The sequence below is a fragment of the Mustela lutreola genome, chromosome 14, assembly GCF_030435805.1.
Source record: "Mustela lutreola isolate mMusLut2 chromosome 14, mMusLut2.pri, whole genome shotgun sequence".
NCBI classification, from domain to species: domain Eukaryota; kingdom Metazoa; phylum Chordata; class Mammalia; order Carnivora; family Mustelidae; genus Mustela; species Mustela lutreola.
Genome location: NC_081303.1, coordinates 67,049,224 through 67,072,526, shown reverse-complemented (window position 1 = coordinate 67,072,526; position 23,303 = coordinate 67,049,224). Strand labels below are relative to the sequence as shown.

The 23,303-nt window shown below is 48.8% G+C and overlaps 1 protein-coding gene and 1 non-coding gene across 8 annotated transcripts in view; one reads left to right on the top strand and one right to left on the bottom strand.

Moving 5' to 3' along the window:
- The window catches only part of RXRG (retinoid X receptor gamma), a 213,299-nt gene that overhangs the window by 51,899 nt on the left and 138,097 nt on the right, over window positions 1-23,303 (bottom strand). For 5 of the 7 annotated variants that reach the window (XM_059146737.1, XM_059146741.1, XM_059146744.1 and 2 more), the window contains 3 exons: window positions 19,974-20,073; window positions 10,923-11,035; window positions 940-1,045 (listed from right to left, as the gene is read on the bottom strand). The gene's annotated coding sequence lies outside the window, so the exon portion shown is untranslated. The remainder of the gene's footprint in view (window positions 1-939; window positions 1,046-10,922; window positions 11,036-19,973; window positions 20,074-23,303) is intronic. The other 2 variants (XM_059146739.1, XM_059146738.1) reach the window with 2 other exon arrangements.
- Window positions 22,509-22,648, top strand: LOC131815412 (small nucleolar RNA SNORA15). The gene has a single exon (XR_009347722.1). It is a non-coding gene; the product is annotated as a small nucleolar RNA SNORA15 (small nucleolar RNA).

Here is a 23,303-nt window from a genome sequence, read left to right as displayed (position 1 = left end):
TTCTTGAGCCCCCAAAAGGCATAGAATGTTTCGTCTGTCTCTCTGTGTGCCTGTCTATCCATCTGTCGATGAAAGAGGGGTGGCCGTAGCTTTGCCATTGGTGCTGAATGTCTGTATGACCTTGAACAGTCAGATTGCCTGAACGTCAGCTCCCAGTTCCTTCAGCCTTTAAAATGAGCACAAAATTCTTAGTTCGCAGGGACACTGTGAGCATTGAAGGCAGGGATGTATTTGAAAGCCTTTTGTAAAATGTGAAGCGTGATAACATGTATAATTATTACAAGTGCGTGATGAAAAGAAAAGGAGACAGGACTGTGCGTCCCAGTCACCCAGGAAGCCGTGAGGCACGATCCACGAGTGGGGTGTGAGGTCCAAGCTCTCTGAGCCTGTCTGTCCTGACCCCCTGACAGTGCCTAAGCCTCCCAGGACACAGGTTCATCATCTTGTCAAAGATGAAGCGCCTGGCATCCTGGGAGGAGCGGGCTTACTAATAAAGAGATTGTCTTAATAACGTGAAGTACCGGGTGCCATGGTAACGGGCATTACATGATCTGGAGAAGAGGAGCAGCTTTTGATAAGAATAGGGAGCCTGCAGATGGGAAAAGGGGGGTGGGGATGCACAAGGGATGGGGGTGGAGGAAATGCAAACACGGATAGACGGATGGACAGACGCAGAGGAAGCACCAAAGGGCACGAGCAAACAGTACCGGGGATGCCTGCCTCTCCGGCCAGCCTCTCCTGGCTGCGCTCTGCTGGCTGGCATGTATCCTGAGTATCTCTAGAGTTTCTGCAACTCTTGCAGTTGACGATGCCCCCTGGCTACTTAACCTGCTAGCCCCCCGCTGTTTTTTTAAAGCTAAAAGCATGTGCAAAAATCTGGGCAAAAGCAGTTCGTGAATTTACCAAAAAACTAGAGACATGGGTTTTATTCGTACTCACCGATGAACGACTTCAAGGAGAACTCTTACAACTCGGGTTGGCATGGCCTCTTGCTGGACGACGTTCTCCACGAGTCCTGCCGATGTGGAGAACCCGGGTCTGCACACTGCGAATGGAAGGGCAATGCCAACATTGATTTCCATACCATCAAGCTTCGCTACTCTCTTAAAATATGGTCTGTCCCTCCGAGGACATGCCGCACAGCCCAGGAGGCTACCAGGGCAAGGAAAGCTCATTAGATGCAGCAAGAAAGGGGATTCATGCGTCACGAGTTCTCGCGTGCCACGGATGCTAGACTGGGTGTCTTATCCGCATTGCCTTCTGCCACGGAGTCTTACTATCTTCGGTTTTGGGTGCAGCGGACCCCGGCCAGCTGTGAGATCCTTGGCCTTTTTTTTTTTTTTTTTAAGACAAGAACATCTGTTCACAGACATTTTTACGATTCTGTTATGAAAAGAGCTTCCGTTTCCAATGGTCCCTAACTGTCTCCTCCTTAACCTTCATTCCCTTTTTCTTCCCTCCTGCTGGTTCATCAGTGTAAGGGAGGTCCTGAGATGATCATCAGGGTGAAGAGAGCCTGTTTCCTTCTGGGCTTTAGCTCCTCTTTGGGCTCTCACTCCTTCTGTAAAATAGTAGTTGCCTCAAGGGCAAATTGAGTGGCTATTTTGGGGTTTATTGACTATGTCGATATTTCTACCATTGCCAGGACGAGACGAGTTGGATCTGAGGAAGAGGAGGGTTTATATTTGGAACTGGAGGGTTCCCTTCTACCAGGATGTGAGGTCCTCTGGAATGTCATAGCATGAGTGGCTAAGAATATTCTTTTTCTGGGGATTTTTAAGGAAAACTAGGCTCTTCTCTTCCCCTGTTCATGTAAGATCAATGTTACTGCCTGCAGGAAAAAGGAGGGACCGTCTAAGTTCCCTTTAAATATTTAATGTGAACTCAAAGGAGCCTTGGACTTCTTCAAAAATATTCTTTAGACTGGAAGACGGCAGAATTCACAGAACGACTGACTCTAGGTCATGGAAGTTTGAGGTGATTTTTATTTTCTTCTGCAAAATTCTCAATATTTTATGAGTTCCCTATTACGTTTTCCTATTACCGATTACATTTACAAGGAGAAAGATAATTAAAATATTTTTAAAATTTTAACAGAATATTCTTTATTCCTCTGGATGTATTGTTTCCTGCCCTTGGTACGTCAGTGGTCACAGCCTCTTCCCCTCATACATTTTATAAGGCACATAGTTGAGGAACAGCAGATCAAACAAACAACAAATCCTGGAATCCTCACCTCCCTGGAAAAGCTGTAAGGTTGGAGCCAAAAACGAAGGTTTTCTGAGCATCCCCTTGGTGCAGCCCCTCGGGGGCCCTACCACCGGATCTCGGATCTTGTCCCATGAATGACTCAAGCTCTTCCGCTATCCTTCCCTCCTCGCTCCTCCACTTCCGCCCGCCCGTGAGCATTTAATTACCATCTGCTTTTCGTGTCCCTCAAAAGTCACTGAAAAGATGAGCTCTCAAGCTCCTTGGACCATGAAAACCCGTCTTGCGCCTCTTCTATCCTGCGGATTTCCCATATGCCTTCCTAGAGCCCTGTGGGCCTCCGCTGAAATCAGAAGACCTGGGTTCAAATCCTGACTCGGCCGCTGACAGCCCATCAGGAAATACATTTACCTTCTCGGTGCTTTCATGCTCTCATCTGTGAAATGCGAACGGCGGTTGGGAATATGAGAGACTTGTGAAAAGATGAGAAAAACGCGTGAAAACACAGGGCGTAGTAGGTACTCGTTAAACGTAAGGAAACATCTGTTCTTATCTCAAGAGGACTGTTCAAGCCTGGGGTTTATCAGCAGGCCCACGGGAGCCTTCTGCTCCTTCTCAGGTAGAACCTTCAGCAGTTTAACCCCAAGAGGTCAGGCTGACGGTGGCAAGTCACACAAGTCACAACTGTTGACAGACGGTCTGGGATGCACTGCAGGCCAGGTGCTGAGCCGGCTCTCCCTGCCACGGAGCATTAGAGCGGCTCCCCCTCTAGGGCTTCGTATATTCCTGGAGGTTCAATAAGCATGGTTTGATTATCTCCCACATTCCAGCCACTGTGCTGGCCTAGGGGACAGAAAGAAGTATAGGAAATGGCTCCTGCCCTTCTCAAGGCATAATCTAGGGAATAATTTTGGTGCGGAAATCTGTATTATGCTACACTTCCATTTAGCCATTGCTCCTCTCTTCCCTTTCCCGAAGGTGCTAAGCAGCCTCCCCCCAACCCCCACCGCCATCAGTCTGCTCACCTTCCACTTGCTTCTCAGTCCACATAGTCTGCCTCCACGGCCACCACTCTGATAAGACCACTCCTTCCAAGGTCACCAAAAACCTCTTTGTTTCAGATTTGAATTAATACGCTTTAGCTACCGTTTCTTCGACAATGGGACAGCAGTCAACTCCACCGACTGTTCTCTTCTCTCGTTAAGATCGATCCTTCGGCCTCCTGGGCACGATCCTCTCTAGACCCAAGGATTCTCAGGCCCTCGAGACCTCTATGCTTGGATGTCTCACAATCATTTCACACCTGCCATAATCCAACTAAACACGGGATCTTGCCTGCAAATTGCTTTTCTTCCAGGGTCTTCCACCCCCAGATGGCCTCTCTAGTCACCATGTTACTCAAGCCAGCAATGTAAGTCATCCATGACACTTGGATGTGTGTCATGATACTTCCCCTCCTGCTCCTTTTACTTCATCCCCCACCCAACTCTGTCACTTCTTCTCTTCATCTTTACTTTTTTTTTTTTTTTAAGATTATTTATTTAACAGAGAAACAGCAAGAGAGGAACACAGCAGGGGAAGCGGGAGAGGGAGAAGCAGGCTCTCTGCTGAGCAGGGAGCCCAATGTGGAACTCGAACACAGGACCCTGGGATCATGACCTGAGCCCAAGGCAGACGCTTAAGAACTGAGCCGCCAGGCGCCCCTTCTCTTCACCTTCAACGTACCGAGCTCGGTCTCCATCGTTTTCAGCCTGGACGACTACAAAAACCTCCTTTCCTCCACTTAGCTCTCCATTCCATTCCATTAGCCACACAATAGCCAGATTTTTTAAAAATGTGGATTTGATTGTATTACTCCTATGATTAAAATCCTTCAATGATATATAATTGAACTGAAAAGTAACTTCCTTTACCATAACTTGATCTTTAAGGTCCCATGACCTGGCCGCTGGCTCCTTCTTTACACTAAACTCATATTCTTTGACCTCTGTCACTGTGTCATAGATGCCCAGCTGTCCTTCCAGTGCCTACCACATGCCACACCCTTTCTGCCCCAGGGTCTTTAACCACGCTATCCTTGCTGCTTGAAAGGCTCTCATGCCAACTCTATCAGGCAACTCCAACCGATTTTCCTGGACCCAGTATAAATGTCGCCTCATCAGCAAATCCGTTCCTAAAACTCCAATCTAAATTAAATCCCCCCACTACACTACTTCATAAACCCCGCTATTTCTCACCAAATCTTATCAAAATTTTACATTTATTTATCCCATTATATATATGATATTTGTATCTCTAAGACTTTAACTAGCATGAGTGCAGACATTTTGTCTATGACCTTAATTGTCTTCCACTGAGGAGAGAGACCTGGTAAACAAACAGGCCTCCACATCCACAAAGGAAATTCATGCTGGCTTCAGAGATTAATAAACTTTCTCCTTCATTCAAAAAAATAGGAGTGGAATTCCAAAGACTACTAGGTATTTGAGAAAAATCAGCATCACAGAAGAATCTAGATGAAGAAATAAAATACCCCAGAGAAAACAAAACAGAAGAGACCTTTTAAATAATTCTAATTCCCGTGTTCAGAAAGATTCAGGGAGATAGTACACAAATAAAACAAAAAAAGTTACTGTAAAAATAAAACATCCAGACAGCAAGAGACTGGAAATGACAAACACAGCGGCTAAAGAGAAAAAGGTTAATAGAACAACTGGAGGACAAATTCAGAAAGACCTCCAGCCCATGTAAATCAGAAGGACAAAGAGATGGAAAATTTTTGACAAAAAGTTGAGACTTAAAGGATCAACTCAGTAAGTGGACCATCCTTTTAATGAGCATTCCCAAAAGTGAGAACAGAGAAAATGATAAAACAAAGGAAGAAGGACAATGCCTGGAGCTTACGAAAACCACAGATCAGACCCTCCACTCAAATATATCCCAGTAAGAGCTTCGAAACGTCAAAGATACATAAAAACCTAAACATTTAGAAAAAACAAAGCTGGTTATCTGTAAAGCAACATGTATCAGACTGTATGCAGAAGATCAGACATTTGACATCCACGGCAACCTTTTAATAGTGATTATTTGAAAGCTTTTCTGGGTGTCTCAGTCGGTTGAGCGTCTGCCTTTGGCTCAGGTCATGATCCTGGAGTCCTGGGATCATGCCCCCGCCCCTATAGGCTCCATGCTTGGCGGAGAGCCTGCTTCTCCCTCTCCCTCTGCCTGTAGCTTCCCCTGCTTGTGTGCGCTCTCTGTCTCTCTCTGTCAAATAAATAAATAAAAATCTTGTTAAAAAATAAAAAAGAAAGAAAGCATGCTCTAGTCAAACAAAGAGAAATCGGAGAGTTGAGCATGGGGCTCAGAGAGAGTAAAAGTAACCTGGAAGTGAAATGAATTGATATCCTGTTTTGACAGTTCTCTAGGGGACCTAGAAAACAAGCAAGCACATTAAGAAAGGAAGACAGACCCCTTTGAGAAGAGTGTCTTCAAGAGTCAAGGGCCCTCCCTCAAAATTCATGGCTCTGAAAGTAGTTACTATCAATACTTAATGGAAAAAACGCTCACAGGATCACTGGCAAGTAGTAATTGTGGAAAGGGAGCTGGGATGTTCTTTCACAGAAACAGAACACAGCTCAGGAGAGTGTGGATTTTGGAGTCAGGCCACCTGGGTTCAAGCCTTGCCTCTCACCACATTGAGAAATTGCTTAGTCTCGCTAAATCTCAGCCCCTTGTGTCTGAAATTGCAATGATGGTTAGCCCTAGTTCATGGGGTTGTTTTGGAGATGGACCAAGGTAACGTATACACAGTGCTTAGTGTTGTTCTTAGCACCTCATACATGCTCCATAAAATGATACCCATCATTGTTTTATGGAGGCTGATTTTTTCCCCCTGTTTTACGAGGTGCAGAGGAACTAAGTGGTATGTGCAAACAAGAACACGAAGCCCAGATCCAGTTCCTTCTCCAGGAGGCCACATGGAATTTCATGCTGCTTCTATGATTCGGGAAACCTGGAACAGTTTTGGCTGCTTCCTGGATGCCCCCACCCATGCTAGGAGTGTTCATAACTTTCGTGTTTCAGCTGATTTTGATTTTTTATTTTGATTTTTTTAAAAAATCAAGGAAATTTCCTGTAACAAGAAATTGGAATGAGAAGCAGGATGATCTAAAAAGAATAGCACTGGGGCACCTGGGGGACTCAGATGGTTAAGCATCTGCCTTCAGCTCAGGTCATGATCCCAAGGTTCTGGGATCAAGCCCCACATCGGGCTCTCTGCTCAGTGGGGAGCCTGGTTCCTCCTCTCCCTCTGCCCGCCTCTCTGCCTACTTGTGTTCTCGCTCTATGTCAAATAAATAAATAAAATCTTTCAAAAAAAAAAAAAAAGAGTAGCATTGTTTGTGAATGAGAAGGAAAGGTAGTTAGGAATATCAGGGAAAATGAAATTACCAAAAAGTTTTATAAAAAAAAAACACAGTCTAAATATACAAAAATAAAAATGTGTCACTGTTCTGAGCATGGACAGAAGGTATGAAAACAGAATCCACCTGACATTGATTCTGGGAACATTCTCCTTTGAATGGGAAAGTCTTAACAAGATAGTGTTAAAAAGATAAACTGAGGTACATGAAATTTTTTTTCTAAGAGAGAGAGCGCACGCGCATCCACGAGTTGGGGTGGGGGAACAAGGAAGGAAAGGGAAAGAGAGAATCTTAAACAGTTTCCACACCCAGCATGGAGCCCAACACAGGGCTCAATCTCACAACCCTAAGATCAGAACCTGAGCCAAAATGAAGAGTTGGATCCCCAACCAACTGACCCACCCAGGGGCCCCATTAAATTTTTGAAGAGTTTATTTGAGCAGACATCAGTTGGAATCCACCAGTGGCAAGCCTAAAATGGTTAGGGGCACCTAGTAGACAGGAACTAGAGGAGAGAGTTTTATAGAGCAGACATATACGCAAAACAAGGAAATTATTTCTTCTAAAGCTGAAGCAGTTGTCATATTTAGGAAAGCCTAGTTGGCTGCTGTGATTGGTTGCACTCAAATTTTGCTTTCTTGGATACAAATACATTGATAGGAATTGACTCTGGTTTAGGTTTTAATTAGGTAGGCTACCAAGAATTACAGCTACCTCAGTCAAATGGCCTCCATGTTTAATTCCTTCGACAAGAGAATTACATCTTTAGGGGCACCTGGGTGGCTCAGTCGATTAGGCATCTGCCATCAGCTCAGGGCATGATCCCAGGGTCCTGGGATCAAGCCCCGCATCGGGCTCCCTGTTCAATGGGGAGTGTGCTTCTCCCTCTGCCCCTCACCCTGTTCATACTCGCTCTCTCTCAAATAAATAAATAAAAATAAAATCTTTCAAAAAGAGAGAGAACGACATCTTTCTATGGGTCTAATCACACCGCTTGGTTCTGGGGAGAATAATGATTAAATATTCATAACATAAATACTCGTTGATTTTTAATCTGTAAAATCAGCATCTACAGCAAACATATGAAACCTAATTATAGTTATGGAACAGAGTGTAAATATTTCAAATGAGCAATGGAAAAGCAAGAGAACAGCTGATAGACATCCAAATGTGCTGGGAGGTGAATTCCTCACTTTGCAAAATCAGAAAGTACTATCTGAAGTTGAGGTGTTGAGAAAGATCATCTTTTGGAAATACAAATTTAAATATATTATTTAAAATTTGAAAAAATAAATAAAATTATGCTGGGGAAGAACAACAAAAAAGTAAAATTAGGAGGGTTACAGTTACTGCAAAGGAGTTACAGTCTTCCTCTCTTACGGTGAGAAATCAATAAACCCTGTTTAAAATTGAAAAACCAAGAGCAAGGCATTAAAGCATTTTGATGGTTCAAGTCTGGAAATCACCTGCAGAAGAACCAGAGACTAGACAGAGGTGAGGGAAGGGAAAGGACATCTCTACTTTTCATTTGCTATTGTTCTTCACTGCTCGAGGATTTCTTCTTCTGTGCCTATATTACTTCAGTTAATTGGTGAGGAAGAGCCATGCAAAGCTACTAAACAGAACTTCCGGGAGAAGGGGGTGCCCCACAGAGCTCTGAGGGGATACACGTCGGAACCGAGTGGTCTCACGCATAACCAGTGACCTCTAGAGCCCTTCCAGAGTCCTCCCGACGGGAGCACCGCCCAGGCGTGTGCTTCCTACATCTGAAATACACATGTCCTGCAAATCTGAGCTGCTGGCTGGCATTACAGGAGAAGAAGACCTAAGGAGTTTCACCGGCCACAGGTAAAGAGAGACCCGCTGCCGAAATGGACCATAAGCTAGAGATTCTAAAGCAATGGTGGGCTGGGGGGAGGCCATGACTTGGGGGTGAACATAGGCTCTGGAACAAACGGCTTTATGTGGAGTGACACTTACTAGCTATGCGACTTCAGACAAGTGATGAAAATAATTAGACCCGTTCCCTGGAGTTTTGCGGGCTCAAGTGAGCTCATTTGCATTAAGATGAGCATTCTCTGTTCTTATTATAAAGACATGCAGATTCGAGCCGCAGGGAGAACCTAATGCCAGTGAGGAATGTGTTTGGAGATTCTGCTAGGTGATGCTGCCCTATAGGGTTTCCCTTTCCTAGAGAAACAACTTGATTTTAGCCCTGGGATAGAGAATCACAATTTGGGGAACCAGAAACTATCAAGACTAACGGTACTAATAAATGTTAACATTTATCTGGGGGTGCCTGGGTGGCTCCGCGGGTTAAATGGCAAACTCCTAGTTTCAGCTCAGGTCCAGATCCTAGGGTTGTGAGTTCAAGCACTGCACTGGGCTCCATGCAAAGAGACTACAAGAAAGAAAGAGAGAAAGAGAGAGAGAGAGAGAGAGAGGGGAAGAGAGAAAGAGAGAGAGAAAGAAAGAAAGAAAATAAGTTAGTTAACATGTATCAAGCTGCATGTCTGCGGTGCACAGGAGCTGTGCAAAGTTACACACTTGTTCTTAGCCCATCTTCAATGTGAGGTGAGGGCCACTTTATTATTTCTGGGTTTGTTTGTTTGTTTTAAGATTTATTTGTCAGAGAGAGAGTGCACACACAAGCAGGGGGAGCAGCAGGCAGAGGGAGAGGCAGGCTCCTCGCTGAGCAGGGAGCCCGATTTCGGACTCGATCCCAGGACCTGGGATCACGACCTGAGCCGAAGGCAGACCCTTAATGACTGAGCCACCCAGGCACCCCTATTATCTCTGCTGTGGTAAAACATAGCAAAACTTAGCATGTCAACCTTTTTTTTTTTCTTCTTTTTTAAAGATTTTATCTATTCATTTGAGAGAGAGAGAGAGCACAATAAGAGGGAAGGGCAGAGGGAGAGGAGATGCCGGCTCCCTGCTGAGCAGGGAACCCAGGACCCCAAGATCATGACCTGAGCTGAAGGCAGACACTCAGCTGACTGAGCAACCCAGGGGCCCCAACTAGCTCACCATTTTTAAGGGCAGAGTCCAGTCGTGTTGATGACAGGTTCAAAATGGAGTTGCTTATGCTAATCCCATGTCACCAAACCCAGTCAACTCAATTACAGTTTCTGCTCTACCAGAGACGGAATATGTAAACCAGCCAATCAGGAACCCCCTGAGCAGCCTTGGGTAGGTGATCTGCCTTATAAAACCCCTGACACCCCCTAAAGAAAAAGTAAGCTTCTCATGACCTAGTATAACCTCCTTGTCCCTGCTCCCTTCTAACTATAAAAGTCTTTCATAACCCTTCCTAGATGCTGGACTGGATGCCGCCTGATTCCTCAATCACTAAAGAACCAAGATCTTTAACGTCTACTTGGTTAAGTTTCCACATTGTACGTTCACACTGCTGTGCCACCAATCTCCAGAACTCGTTTCATCTTGCAACACTGAAACTCTCTACCCGTTAAGCTGCAACTCCTTCATGATCTCCATTGTGTGGAAAAGGAAACTCAGAGGAGTTCTGATGTCGAGCCACGTGAAAATGTTGCTATCCAGTCATTTTTAACCTATGAACAAATGGCAATTTGGAATAATTCCATTTCAGAGCCCAAGCCGGTTATTAGAAGGGCCAGGTTTCAAGCCTGACTGCGAAGTCCTGGTGTGGTCCATGGCGATAAGGCCGCTCCTACAGGGATGCCTGGGGACGGCCCCGAGGCCACGGAACTAAGCCACGAAGAGAATCTACAGGAGACATATGGAAAGTAACTTGGACTTTTTCATTCTAAATCATTCTAAATTATTCTAGGGCAGAGCTACAGGATGAATCCAGGTTTGTAATACCTGACCCTGATTCATTTTGGGGGAATCATTTTTTAAAAATATATAAACTGTGCAAATAGGGTATTTTCTGCATCTTCTCTCCTTCAGTCTCATCTCTTCTTGTGACTTTATAGGTCCTTAGCCACCGTGGATGCCGTCCTTGGAAACTGCAAGGCTGCAGTGGGCTTTGCAGGTCAACTTCATGGGCATGAAATGCATCAGGAGGCAGGAGAGTGGGGAAGTGAGCTGCACACCTATCACAGCCATGGGAGCATTCATGCATCCCCCGGGGGGGGGGGTGGGCAGCAGGGTGCACCTGGAGGCCCGCTGTCCTCCCATGGCTCAGGCAATGGCCTCAGTGGGAACTCTACGTTCAGGGGCTCATCCCTGGGAGGCACCACACCCTCCAGAAAGTCCCTTTACCCATCCGTGTGTTTGATCAGTGGGTTTCCCCCAACCCCTTCTCACCTGCCTGGCCTCACATTCTCTGTGCCTTCCCTCATCACCTCTCAATACATCTCTGCTCCCTGAACGCTTCGGCACAGACTCAGGCTTCCTCTTCTTGTTACTTTCAGAAAATTCTGTAGGTGGAAAGAGATTTAATCAGTAATAATAAGGCTTTCTATTTTTAGAGCTCCTGCCTTCTGAGCAACCCGAAGGATGTCACAGTTATAACAGAATCAGTTAAAGGGTTGAAAGGGTCTTCCAAAGGTCTTCTCAGGAAGCCCCTGGTCTAGAGGAAAACTTTCTCGAAACCCACCTTGGACAGGTGCTAGCCTCCTTTAGTCTGACCCTGGTGGCGATGGGGGGGGGGGGTCCACCTCAGAAACTGTCCCCACCCCCAGCCAAGAACCCTTCTTCCCATCCCCCGCCCTGGCCCCCTTTCCCCAGAATGGTTGCCAACAGACTGCAAATGTCCTCTCTCCCAGCCCTTAGCGGATCATCCGCCAATGTCTACAGTACCGATACGGTGATCCTTCTAAAATACAGCTGTGCTCATACTTAGCAAGGTTAGGTGTGCAGTGTTTGGGGAAGACCATGGGGGTGCGGATTAGGGACAGCGTCACAAGTTGGGACTCAGAAGATCAGAGGAGGTCCCCGAAAAGAGTGGGGGGAAGGAGACGTGTCAGGCAAAGGGTATAGCCAACGCCCAGGCTGGCAGTCAGAAGAACGCAGAGGTTTGAGGCATAGCAAGTGAGGCAGAGGGAGGCCTGAGTGGGGAGGGAAGCAGAGTAGAGCTGTCAGGATGGAAGCCGGGGAGCTGTCCTGCCAGCAGTGGGCTGCTGGGCGGTGGGAGTCCCAGCAGAGGTTAGGGCAGAGTTAAGTTGAAGGTCCTGGTCCCGAGAAGAGAGGAAGAGACAAGTGCCAGGGAGGGCGACATCGCGGGGCTCCCAATTCCTTAAACGCCAGCCCCCGCCACACACACACTCAGCATCCCATGTCGTCCCTTCCAGAGCACAGACAATCCTCCCTGGTCACCTGTTGTCATGACTAAGCCTCAGGATAATCCTGAGGGTCTCAGATTTGGAGTCAAAGCCTGGTTTCAAGTCAACCACCCAAGCGTTTGCCCCCATCGAGGAGACCCGCCTTTCTTTACCGCTAAAATGTAACAGAGACAGTTCCTTTCTGATGTATGTGGAATGCTTTGGACCCACGGACAGCTGCCAGTCAGCGGGATTTTCCTATAAATGTTGCTGTTTCCTATAGGATTCTCTCTCTATTGCCCCAGAGCATCCAGGAGCTCCCTGTCCCCAGCCTTAGGCAGGTGTGGACAGGCTCCAGCTAACAGCACTACTCCCCTCCGGTGGGTTCTCTGGTCTTAGTCGGATGAGGCTGACCCTCTCAGAGTGGTTTAATGGGAACAGTGGTGTGTGTGTGTGTGTGTGTGTGTGTGTGTGTGTGTGTGTGTACACGTACCCCTGTGTCTGTCAGTTCTGCAGAGGGTAAAGGGGGGAGAGAGAGGGATCAAAAAAGCAAACGAATGCAAGACATGGAACCGAGTCCGGCAAGAACAGGGTTAAAGCCGATGAGCAGCAGGAGGTCTAAGGGGAGAGGTCAGGGTTCCCCTAGCTCAGTCCTCTCTGACTCCCATGGGTGTCATGGAGAGTGGAGCTGGCAGACTGCCACACCTTCTGGGCTCACAGTCCCACTCAGGCCACTCAGGCCGGGCGGGGGGTGTCCCTCCCCTGCTGTGCTACCTCGAGGCTGGGGGCACCTAAGAAATTCTCCAGGGCTCGGGGCTGGGGCCGCGATGGCAGGGAGCGGGTAAGTGCCCCAGCTTCCAGGGATCCAAGGTTTCCAGCGCTTCTGAGGACCGGCTCTGCAACCACATGCTTTTCCGTGACATCACTGTCAGTGACCTTTGGGGGCCGGCAGGGTGGGGTCCAAGGAGACGGGTACAGGCCATGATTCTTTGGTGGTCACAAAGCTCGGGATTGTGAGCCGCCCAGAGCTAGGCAGCTGCCTCAATGGGCACAATGTTCCTTGCTGGACTGGGAACAGCTTCCCTGCCCTGGGATATTGGGAGACTATAGTAGACCTGTTGTCTCTGCTCCTTCGCTATATTAAAAAGCACATTGTTGAACACAGAGGCTGTGTGTGTGTGTGTGTGTGTGTGTGTGCACGTGCATGCACACATACGCGCACACACAGAAGTGTAAAGAGTCGCAGAAAATTGCATTTTGCTTTTAGAACAAATGATGATGATGTGAAGTGGAAAACTTGCCGCGCAGCCAGCAGAGAGAATTGTGTTTTTGCTTTTCAGAAGCCTCGGGAAGAGGAGGAGGGAGAAGGAGGAAGGGTAGGGGTAAAACGTCGCTGATGTTTCCAGAACACCAGATAGCACTGGAGGAGATCAATATGCCCAATGAGGCCGAAGCTGATTACCGCCAGCACAGCCGACTGCCCGGTGCGCACTTAAAGTAATAGCCTTAAACCCTTGACGGAGATAACTCAATGACCTTATTGATTTGGGATTTCAGCCCCCTGCCCCCAACAGACAACACATATGAACACTATTACAGACCCAAACAGAGTATTTTGCTTGTTTGCTTTGCTTCTTTTAAAAAAAACTAATGTCATTGACATGACCTGCTCCACCAGCTTGGAAAATAAAGCCATACCTGGTTTTTTACACACGCATTCATCACCCAGCAACACCCCCCTACACCCCAGTCCAAATTGAAAGATGGCCTGTAGCATCTCTCCTGAGACCTCCTCCCTGCAAAACTAAAGAGCCCCAGCTGCTGTTTCAGCCCGAACTGGTCGGCGTAGAGAAATAATTGAGAAATCCGATCACCTCACCAGCAACCCCTGCCCCACCCGGCCAATTTTCTGCTGTTGTCACTTCTGCGTGTGCCACCCAGCGCCGGTGCTGGAAGCACGTCTCTCCTCGCAGACAGATGTCACCGCGGTGCTTGGCTCAACCAGACCTAGATCGGGCAGCAGAGCTTCCTGAGGGTGAACAAATACCCACTTGCACGCCTCCCCACCATCCCAAAGCCGCGTCCTCCATATCAGACTTGGCCAGAGGCTTCCCTGGGAGTCAGAAGCATCACTGCATAAAGTTATTCCCTCCGGAGACCCCCGCGAACAGCAGAGCCATTAAACCCGTCACAAGCAACTTCAACGGTTGTTGAACCGGAAAGGACCTCGGACAGCATCCAGCCCTCTCTCCGCATTTTCTGTATGAGGCCCGGTAAGACTGGGTGACTTTCCAGCGTCACATGCGGCCCAGGGAACGTGCTTTTGTGGGGGTGGAGGTGAGGGGAGGTTTGATCCCCGGAAGGCGTCAGGAGGCACATAACCATGTCCCTTCATCACCGACCTCCCTCTCCACCAGAGTGCCACGTGTGCCCATGCCTGGCCCCCTCGGCCAGCCCAGGTCACCCCGCTGGATGTCCACAGAGAAGTCCCCTATGTCCCACCTCCTGGAAGCCCCTTAGACCTGCGCCCGCCCAGAGAGCAGCACCCTAGACTCTGCCTGTGATTAGCCCTTCAGGCCCCTGTGATCCTGAGTTTTCAAACTCTCTCTGTTAACTGGCTCCTTCCCACCAATTCAAACCTTTAGAGATTTTTAAAAAAAAAATCCTTTGTTCCGACATTTCTCTTCACCCTCTCCATCTTCCCCTTCCTTCTCGCCTCTGCTTTTCCGTCTCCCTTGTGTCTGTCCTTCCTTTCTGTGCTCTCAGCAGAAGTTGACGCGAACCCTCCCTCCCCCACTGCACACGCTCATGGCCATCTTCCAGGCACACGAGCGAGGTGAGGAAGGTCACAGCTTCCGTAGTGTCCTGCAGGCCACCTGCGGGAATGTCCGGTGCTCACTCAGCCCTGGGGTGGGGTGGGGGGGCAGGGAAGGACTGCAAAACCTGGCTGCTCTCCCCAGAGACGCCCATGGCCCTGCAGCTCTCCGGGGGTTCGGGTGGGCGTGGCCTAGACCTGTCCCACAGCCTTGAGGATTCTAGGTGTCTGGCTGCGGAGGCAGAGGACACCCCAAACCAGTTCATTAGCGAGACCTAGAGCATCTGTTCTGCTGCTTCAGATTAAGAGATCTCCAGCACCTGTCTCTCCCTGGCCCCCACTGGTCGGTCTCCTCCTGGAGTCTCTTTGCTGTGCGCATGCTCGGACCTTTGGCTGAGAAGCTGCTGGAAAACCCGATCTTCCAGACACTGAGACAGACCACATGCTATTTACTGCCGAAGGGAAAGAAAGGGAACGAAAATATACTGAAGGCCGACTAAGTGCCAGGCATTGTTCTAGAAGTTAGAGATACAGCAGTGAGTAAGACTGAAGTGGTCCCTTGTTCCCTGCCTGAGGGGGCAGGGGGGGTTACATTCCAGGAGGGAAACAACACACACGGACACAAATATAATACCACAGATCTCAAGAAGTGTTGGGAAGGATTAACAGGGCTCTACATTTGTGACAATGCCAGGGACTTCCTTAGGGTGGGGGACTGTCTCTCTTAGGAGGCGATCGAAGCTGAGCCCTGAACACGGGCCTTGCAGATAGAATTTGAGATGGAGTTTAAAGCCATGCTCGCAACAACGTTGTGATGGCTGTGTCACTGTCATCCGCAACTTCCACACCAGGACACTGAGGCCCTGAGAGATGGAGTCACATGCCCAGTGGCAGGGCACAAACCGATGTGACAGGCAGCAAAGCCACGCTCTCTGTTCCGTTCCCCGCCTCCGGATACTTGGACCTTCCTTCCAATCATACAAAGCACCTGGCAGGCCTTGAAATCTGGGTCTGCAGATTCTTCCTGAGCCTTCTTTGGGATCGAGGGCCAGTCCTGGTAAAGTGTAAGTATTGAGCACCTACTGTGCGCTCTCTTTTCTCAAGGTTCTTGGAAGACGAGCCAGGGCAGGGCCCCCAGCCTGGGCGCAGCGTGTGAAAGGAGCAGAGAGTAGGGGAGATGGCCGAGGTCAGAGTTCTCACCCAGGGAGCTCTGCTGGGAGCTGGCCCTCTCCCAGGACAGTCTGGCCAAGCAGACAGGAGGGGGCAGGTTGAAGCCAGGCGCCGCCTTGTGAGCTCCGGCAGGAAGCTGCCTCTTCCAGAAGATACCTAGGGGCTGCAGGAGGCTGCCTGGAAAAGCTGCCAGAACTCTCCACGACCCGCCACCGCAGGAGAAAGTGGAAACATGGGTCCAAGACTCTGAATCAGTCCATCAGTTGACATTTTCTGAGTGATGAGGTACCGTGAGGACATTGCAAGAACACAAGACCACAATCTCAACCCTGCAAGACTAATAAACCTCCTTACAGAGAAGTACTCAAGCTTATGAAACAGAGAGCACCCGCACCGGGCTTCAGGCAGCACACTAAAAGCCACGTAGCCCAGACCGGTAAGGCTGTGAGGAAGGGCTTCCGGGAGGAGGCAGACCCTATGCGTGTCAGGTCTGAAAGGTAGGGAGACCGCCGTGTTGGCAGAGAGATGGTAATGGACATTTACCATTTGCCGGAACACAGAGGAAGGCTAGTGGAGGACAGACAGTGAGGGCCCAGCATGGAACTGGGGAGGCCAGAATCCGTCAGGTCAGGGAGGAGTGACTCACGGAAGGTTCTTGAGCAAGACAGTCACAGGATAAAAGCAACACTTTCAAAATTATAGTAGTCATTTCTCACTTGCATGCAACATTTTGCAACATTCAGATCCGTCCACACACATCATCTCATTTGATGCTTACAAACATCTAGCGAGGGACAAAGTGGCCACTGCCTTTTGGAGCTGAGGAAATGGATGAAAGACGTTTAAATGACTTGCTTGTGGTCACACATGTCAAGGAAGGAGCCCAGGGGCGCCTGGGTGGCTCAATGGGTTAAGCCTCTGCCTTTGGCTCAGGTCATGATCTCAGCGTCCTGGGATCGAGTCCCGCATAGGGCTCTCTGCTCAGCGAGGAGCCTGCTTCTGCCTTTCTCTCTGCCTGCCTCTCTGCCCACTTGTGATGTCTGTCTATCAAATAAATAAATAAAATCCTTTTAAAAAAAGATAAAGGAAGGAGCCCAAACTGGAGTCCCACTCCTTGACCCAAGCAGGGCAGGAAGCAGAGGACCATGGCAAGGGTATGGCTTTTGAAACAGACAAACTGAGTTCAATGCCAGTTCTGCCAGCTACCAGTAAGCTGTGTGGCCCCAGGACAGATTATTAACCTCTCTGAGCCTCAGTTTTCTCATTTTTAAAATAAGAATAATCACACCTTAGAGAGAGACAGGTGTGTTGTAAGGTACACGGAAATGATAGCCCCTGGCAAGGCACAGATGTCCTACAGATACAAGCTTCCCTCCTCTTTCTCTACTGCTCCCCACTCAGGTCCTGGAACAACTGGTGTTATTAACCCAACTGCCCTCCATCCCTGACTGATGCCAGTGAAACTCAAGGCAAGCGGTTCCACCGTCATGACCAAGCAGCACGGGTCCTGCTTTCCACAAAGCCACAGCCCCATCCCAAGACAAGCAAGGAATCCCCTCTGACAAGCCATGTATGTGCATCTGAGAACGACCACTGTGGGCTATGGCCGGACCCCGGACTTGAGAAACCATCTAGCACACTGCCACTCTTCCTTGAACAAGCCAGGCTTGGATCTGTTTTCTTTTCTTTTCTTTTTTTTTCTTTTTTTTTTTTTTAACAGACAGGATTTGAAGTAACAGCCCACACAAATGACTTCCTAGAAATCTCACCCTTGACTTACCATTTGGAATAAAAGCAATTTTTTATCCTGGCAAAGCACTTTATTCTTTTTGGAACATTTTCATATACATTATTTCACTTGATCCAAAGAATGCCGAAAGGCAGACAGCAGGCTTTACTGTTCCCTTTGAACAGATGAGAAATCCGTAGCTTAGCGGTGGGGGCTGGGGGGGGGGCAGAGCTCCCAATTCCCTGCGTGCAGTGCCCTCCCCTCGCTCTGTGCTCAACTCAAGAGTCCACATCCACCATAGACAAGCTCTGCTCTGATGCCCGAATTCCTCCCCCCTCCCGTTCAGCTTCTGAATCATCCGAGATGCTCACGTGAGGCTCTTACAACTGGAGGGCATGATGGAGCAGTTTTGAAAACAGAACAGCTGCCTTGGACACATCCTACAAGTGGGCTGCACTCTCCACCACACAATCAGAGGTCCCTAACCCACCACCCTGCCCAGGATCCCCTCCTTATAGCTCCAACCGCCCCCTCCAACCCTCTCTCAACCCAGGGCCCTCAGAAAAGCAGAAGAATCCTCTGGTGTCAGCTCACCTAAGGGCTGAACTCCAGTTGGAGAATTTCTGTAAGTCAGTTCATTCCTGGAGCCCAACTTGGCAATCCTGAGGAGAAGCTAGGGCTGCCAACCCAGGCTGCTGATTGGCTCCTACGTACAGGAGACCCTCCCCCCAGTGGCAGACAGCAGCCAAGGATGAGAGCAAGAGACCAATTCTTCCCACCGACCATTGTGTGTTCTAGGCTCGTAGGATCTCTCAGTGATCGTGGGGATGAAGTCCTCTGCCTTCACTAGGCCTATGTTCTAGTGAGGGGAGACGGAAAAGCAAAACTGAGGCACCTCAATCCATAAATGAAGAGGCAGGCTAGGTGCTACATGTTATTTGAGAAAAGAGTATTGTAGCCTAATGCGGATGGAGTGCGCCGGGCAAAGACGGGGGCGTGCGTGTTTCTCTAATGCTATAATTGTAAATACGATTGTTTAAGCTTTGTTGAGAAGTGGACATTTACGCAAAGATCCAAAGGAAGAGGGGAGTTGGCATACGGCTCTCCGGAGAAAAGACTTTCCGTGCAGAGGGGACGCCAGAGCCAAGGCCCTCGGGAACAGGGAGGAGGCCATTGTCGCCAGAGTAAAGGACACAAGGGGAGAATAGTAGGAGTTGAAGTCACAGAGGGAACTGGGCCAGGTCCTACAGTCACCAAGGGCTTTATAGGAGATTGTTAAGGATTCTAACTTTTACTCTGAGTAAAATGGGGGCATCTGGAGATTTTTAAGTGAAGGACTGACGTGACCTAACTTTTAACAGCAGCATCACTCTGGCTGCTCTACTGGGGACAGAAGGTATGGGAGGGGCCAGTGGGGACGGCTGGGAGACCAGTTAGGAGGCTGCTACAGAAATCCCGGTGACGGATAGTAGAGTTTCAAACCAGAGCAACAATGGAGACGCTAAGAAGTGGTCAGCCCCAGCCATACTGGGAAGGTAGAGCCAACAGGACGCACGGAGAGGTTGGGTGGAGGGAAAGGGCAGGGAGGCGAGGAGGTAGGGCAACTCGCTGGGTCGGGGCCTGAGCAGCTGGAAGAATGGAAGTGCCACCACCTGAGACAGGCAGGGCTGCAGGGGAGCAGATGGGCGTGGGAGACAAGGGGTTCAGGTTTGGATGCGCACTGGGTGCCCAATGGAGATGTCAAGGTAGTGTGCCTTCAGGTCAGCTGGTGTATCCTCGCTGATGACCGCCTGGGCACAGAAGCACAGCTCAGCCCCCGGAGTCTATGGCCCACGAAGAGGGCTTACCCACGAGCCTCATGCTGTAATCCCTGGGTACCCAGATTTCCAGGCCTTGCCCCAAGGGCCACTTTCTATCCACAGGCAGATGTGAAGGCTCCGAGGCTCGTAGCATAGAAAGCAGGCTCAGAGAAGTATTTTCAGACCACAGCTAATGGTGTCTGGGAAATCAGCATGATGTCCTCTCTGTCTAAAACAGCTCTATCCAATAGAACTTTCTACAGTGACGGAAATGTTCCATATCTTCCCAGTCCAATATGATAGCCACTAGCCACGTGTGGTTTCTGAGCACTTGAAATGTGGCCAGAACAACTGAACAACTATGTTTTTTATTCTGTTTTATTTTAAGTAATTTAAATCCAAACAGACCACATGAGGCTAGTGGCTACCATATTGGATACCATAGTACTAGTGGTCCTAATCACACCATACCATCCAGCAAAACTGTGTTCGTTCTTCAAGGCCTCGTTCAGAGGTCTCTAACCTTCCTTCTATTCATGCAAAGATAGAGACCCTTTCCGGCCCTCCCATAGTGTTTCATACCTGTTTCTAGTAGCTCGGTATACAGGAATGATTTGGGGGCACGTCTACTCCCCAGTAGACTGTGAACTTCTTGCAGATGGGGATTGTGACTTTCTCATCTCTGGCACTCATCACATGGACCTGGCAAAAAGAACAGTAAGTAATTGTTGAATGGATAGATGAATGAACAAGTAGAGGTTTCACACTTACGCCTAATCCTTGTTTCTTATTTCTAAGTGGAGAGGAGTGTAGGTGAGGTCAGAGATGGGAGACCCAAGGCCATTCATTCAATGTCCTCAGGAGCCCCCACCTTCCTCTCCCCTGGCAAAGCAAGGGACAGAAATGAGATGAGGACCAAGCTCAGAGCCCACTGTCCCCATCTTATTTCTAACTCGGAATTTCTAACTCCGAAGCCAAAAGAGGGGAAGATAATATTTTTAAACATAATCGTGATAAAATCATTTTTAGTTCATAAGGGGGTGTATTTTACCCAGGCATTTATATCTACAAAAACTAAACGATTCTCTGCTTTCTCTTTTACTGTCAAAAGTCATATTTGTTGCTTGTTCTCTAAATAAGCGAGCTGGCCGTATCTGTGGCTAACCTCAGTGGTTCAAGCTGCAGCCCCAGGATGAGGAAACCCCATGCTGATCGCTCCCTGCAACTCTAGGTCTGGGTCACTGAGGGGCTTACAAAGTTTCCCTAGTGCTAACTGCAGGCCTGAGCTTCTCGGAGTGTATGGTTTTCCTTGAAAGTCTCATTGCTTTCTTCAAATAGTGTGTATTTCTACATAGAAGGCATTGAGCTGAGGGTCGTGGAGGGCACAACATGGTCCCTGTCCATAAGAAGCTAGTACTCTAGGTAAGAATGATAAGAAAAGTGATCGTGTTTAAGAAAAAACAGGGTTAAGGGCTTTGATAGAACTGTTAGTTTGGGAAATACTAATTTTTTCATAGATCAGACATTGACCGGTCTCCAGATAACCAAATTAAGCCTTGAAAGAGGTAAGAATGGGAAGGGGTGGGGAGAAGAGGGACTTGGAGAAGGAGCAATAAAATGGAGACAGACAGAGGGACAGGAAGAGGGGAAGGGAGAGGGAGGAGGGGGAGGAGGGAGTTTGGGCCCGAGATGCCTCTGGCTGTGGTGATTTCTTCTGTTCCAAACAGCTGGCTGGGTGTATGGGGTTTTGGATGAGTCACCACGCGGGAGGGGTGCTGAGGGAAGAAAAGCGGAAGGCACAGGAGATGGGAACCCCCTTCAGTCCCCTCAGGGTGGAGCTCTGGCGTTCTGTCTCCTGGCCTCACCCAGGCCATCCGGCAGCAGAGCCTTCAGTGCTCAGAAGCCATTTTATGAGGTGGTTATGCAAGGTTCCTTCCCACCGGAGAGGCCCAGGGCTTTACCCCAGGACCCAGCAACGGCAGTGTCCTTGTTCACAAGCCTGAATAGCCTCCTGTCAAGGATCTCTTAAAAAGGAGTGGCATTCAGCTGTCAAAAGGGAGGTGTGAGCTTCAGTCTTCCTCCCAGAAGAGGAAGGAAGGGGGAGGGACAGGCAGGCTTGACCTTGAACGCTGACTCCCAGATGGGAGCTGGATTGCGAAGCCCCCCATGGCCCCTGCGATCACTCACTTCTCGCAGGCTCCGTGAGGGCCTGGGCCTTGTGGCCTGAGCAACGTCTGCCTCCCAGCAAATCCCTATATTGAAGTCCTAAGCCCAGCACCTCAGGATGTGACCGTGGAGAGGCAGCCTTTAAAGAGATGATGACGTTAAATTGAGAGTGGGGGGGAGGGGCATAGTCCAATCTGACCCGTACCCTGAGGAGGAGGGGAAAGGGGGACCCGCGGATGCATCTGTCCAGAGGGATGGCCCCGCAAAGACGGAGCCAGGGGACAGCCGCTGGCAAGCCCAGCAGAATCCTCAGGGGAACCAGCCCTGTCAGCACCTCGAGCTTGGACTCCGGGCTCCAGAACCAAGAGAAAATGGATTCCTGCTGTTTGAGCCACCCAGTCTGTGGTATTCCACCATGGTGGCCCTGGCAAACGCATACAGTGGGGACAGGAGCTCATCATGGGGCCTGAGCGGTCCTGGGAGCTTCTCGGCTGTGGCGCATGGCCGGCCGCCATCGCGCTGTGGTCCCTCCACCAGCCCAGACCCCAGATGGCCACTGCGAGGACCTAGTGTTCAAGTTTTTCCCACGTGCCAGAACGATGCTGGGTTGCCTTCTTATCCATCGCCTCACATAGTGTTACTGTATAGCTGAGGCTTAAAGAAGTGAACTTCCCTAAGGTCACCCAACTAGGACCTGCGGCACCCAGGGCAGAAGTCCAGGCCTTCTGATTCTGGGGGCACCGTCCCCTCGGCCACACCAGCGAGGGGCTCCCTGGAGCTTTTAGAGAGTGAGTGCCTGCCACTCTCTCTTTCCAAAGTCCCAAAACATGGTCACACCTAACCCCTCCGTGGGGTTTCTGTGTCAGTCCTGTGATACAGAGAAGATAAATATTTATTAAGTCCTAATTCTACTCTTACTGAACTTTCTTTAAAAAAAAAAAAAGATGTTAGGCATGGCTGAATACTGTGTTCTTTTTATCGGTAGTTTACACAGCCAGACACCATGCAAAAGTAAAGTCTTCCCTCTAAAATGCCTGTGATGGTATGCTAAGCTTTTTCATAGCATATCATATTTAAAAGTGGGTACAGTTAAATGAGCTAATACTAAAAGCTTGCAGATACTAGTTAAATTAAACCATTTTGCCATTTGATGTGTTGCTTATAGTGCTTTCAAATACAATATTAACATTGTGACTATAACACATTCTTAGGAAATTAATGATTTTTACGTTGTGTTTTATGTATTAAAAATGATTCTACAGCTATAAATAAATAAATAAATAAATAAATAAAAATGAAAAAGATGTTATTGGGGGCACCTGGGTGGCTCAGTGGGTTAAAGCCTCTGCCTTCGGCTCAGGTCATGATCCCAGGCTCCTGGGATCAAGCCTCACATTGGGCTCTCTGCTCCGCAGGGAGCCTGCTTCCTCCTCTCTGCCTGCCTCTCTGCCTACTTGTGATCTCTGTCTGTCAAATAAATTAAAAAAAAAAAAAAACTTAAAAAAAAAAAAGATTTTATTTATTTCCGAGAGAGGGGAAGAGAGAGAGCATGAGAGGGGAGGGGGTCAGAGGGAGAAGCAGACTCCCCGCTGAGCAAGGAACCCGATTGCATGACTCCATCCTAGGACTTTGGGATCATGACCTGAAGGCAGTCGCTTAACCAGCTGAGCCACCCAGGTCCCACTTTACTGAACTTTCCAGACCAAACCCTTCTCTGACCACCCTACAGGATTTAGTAGCTAGTTA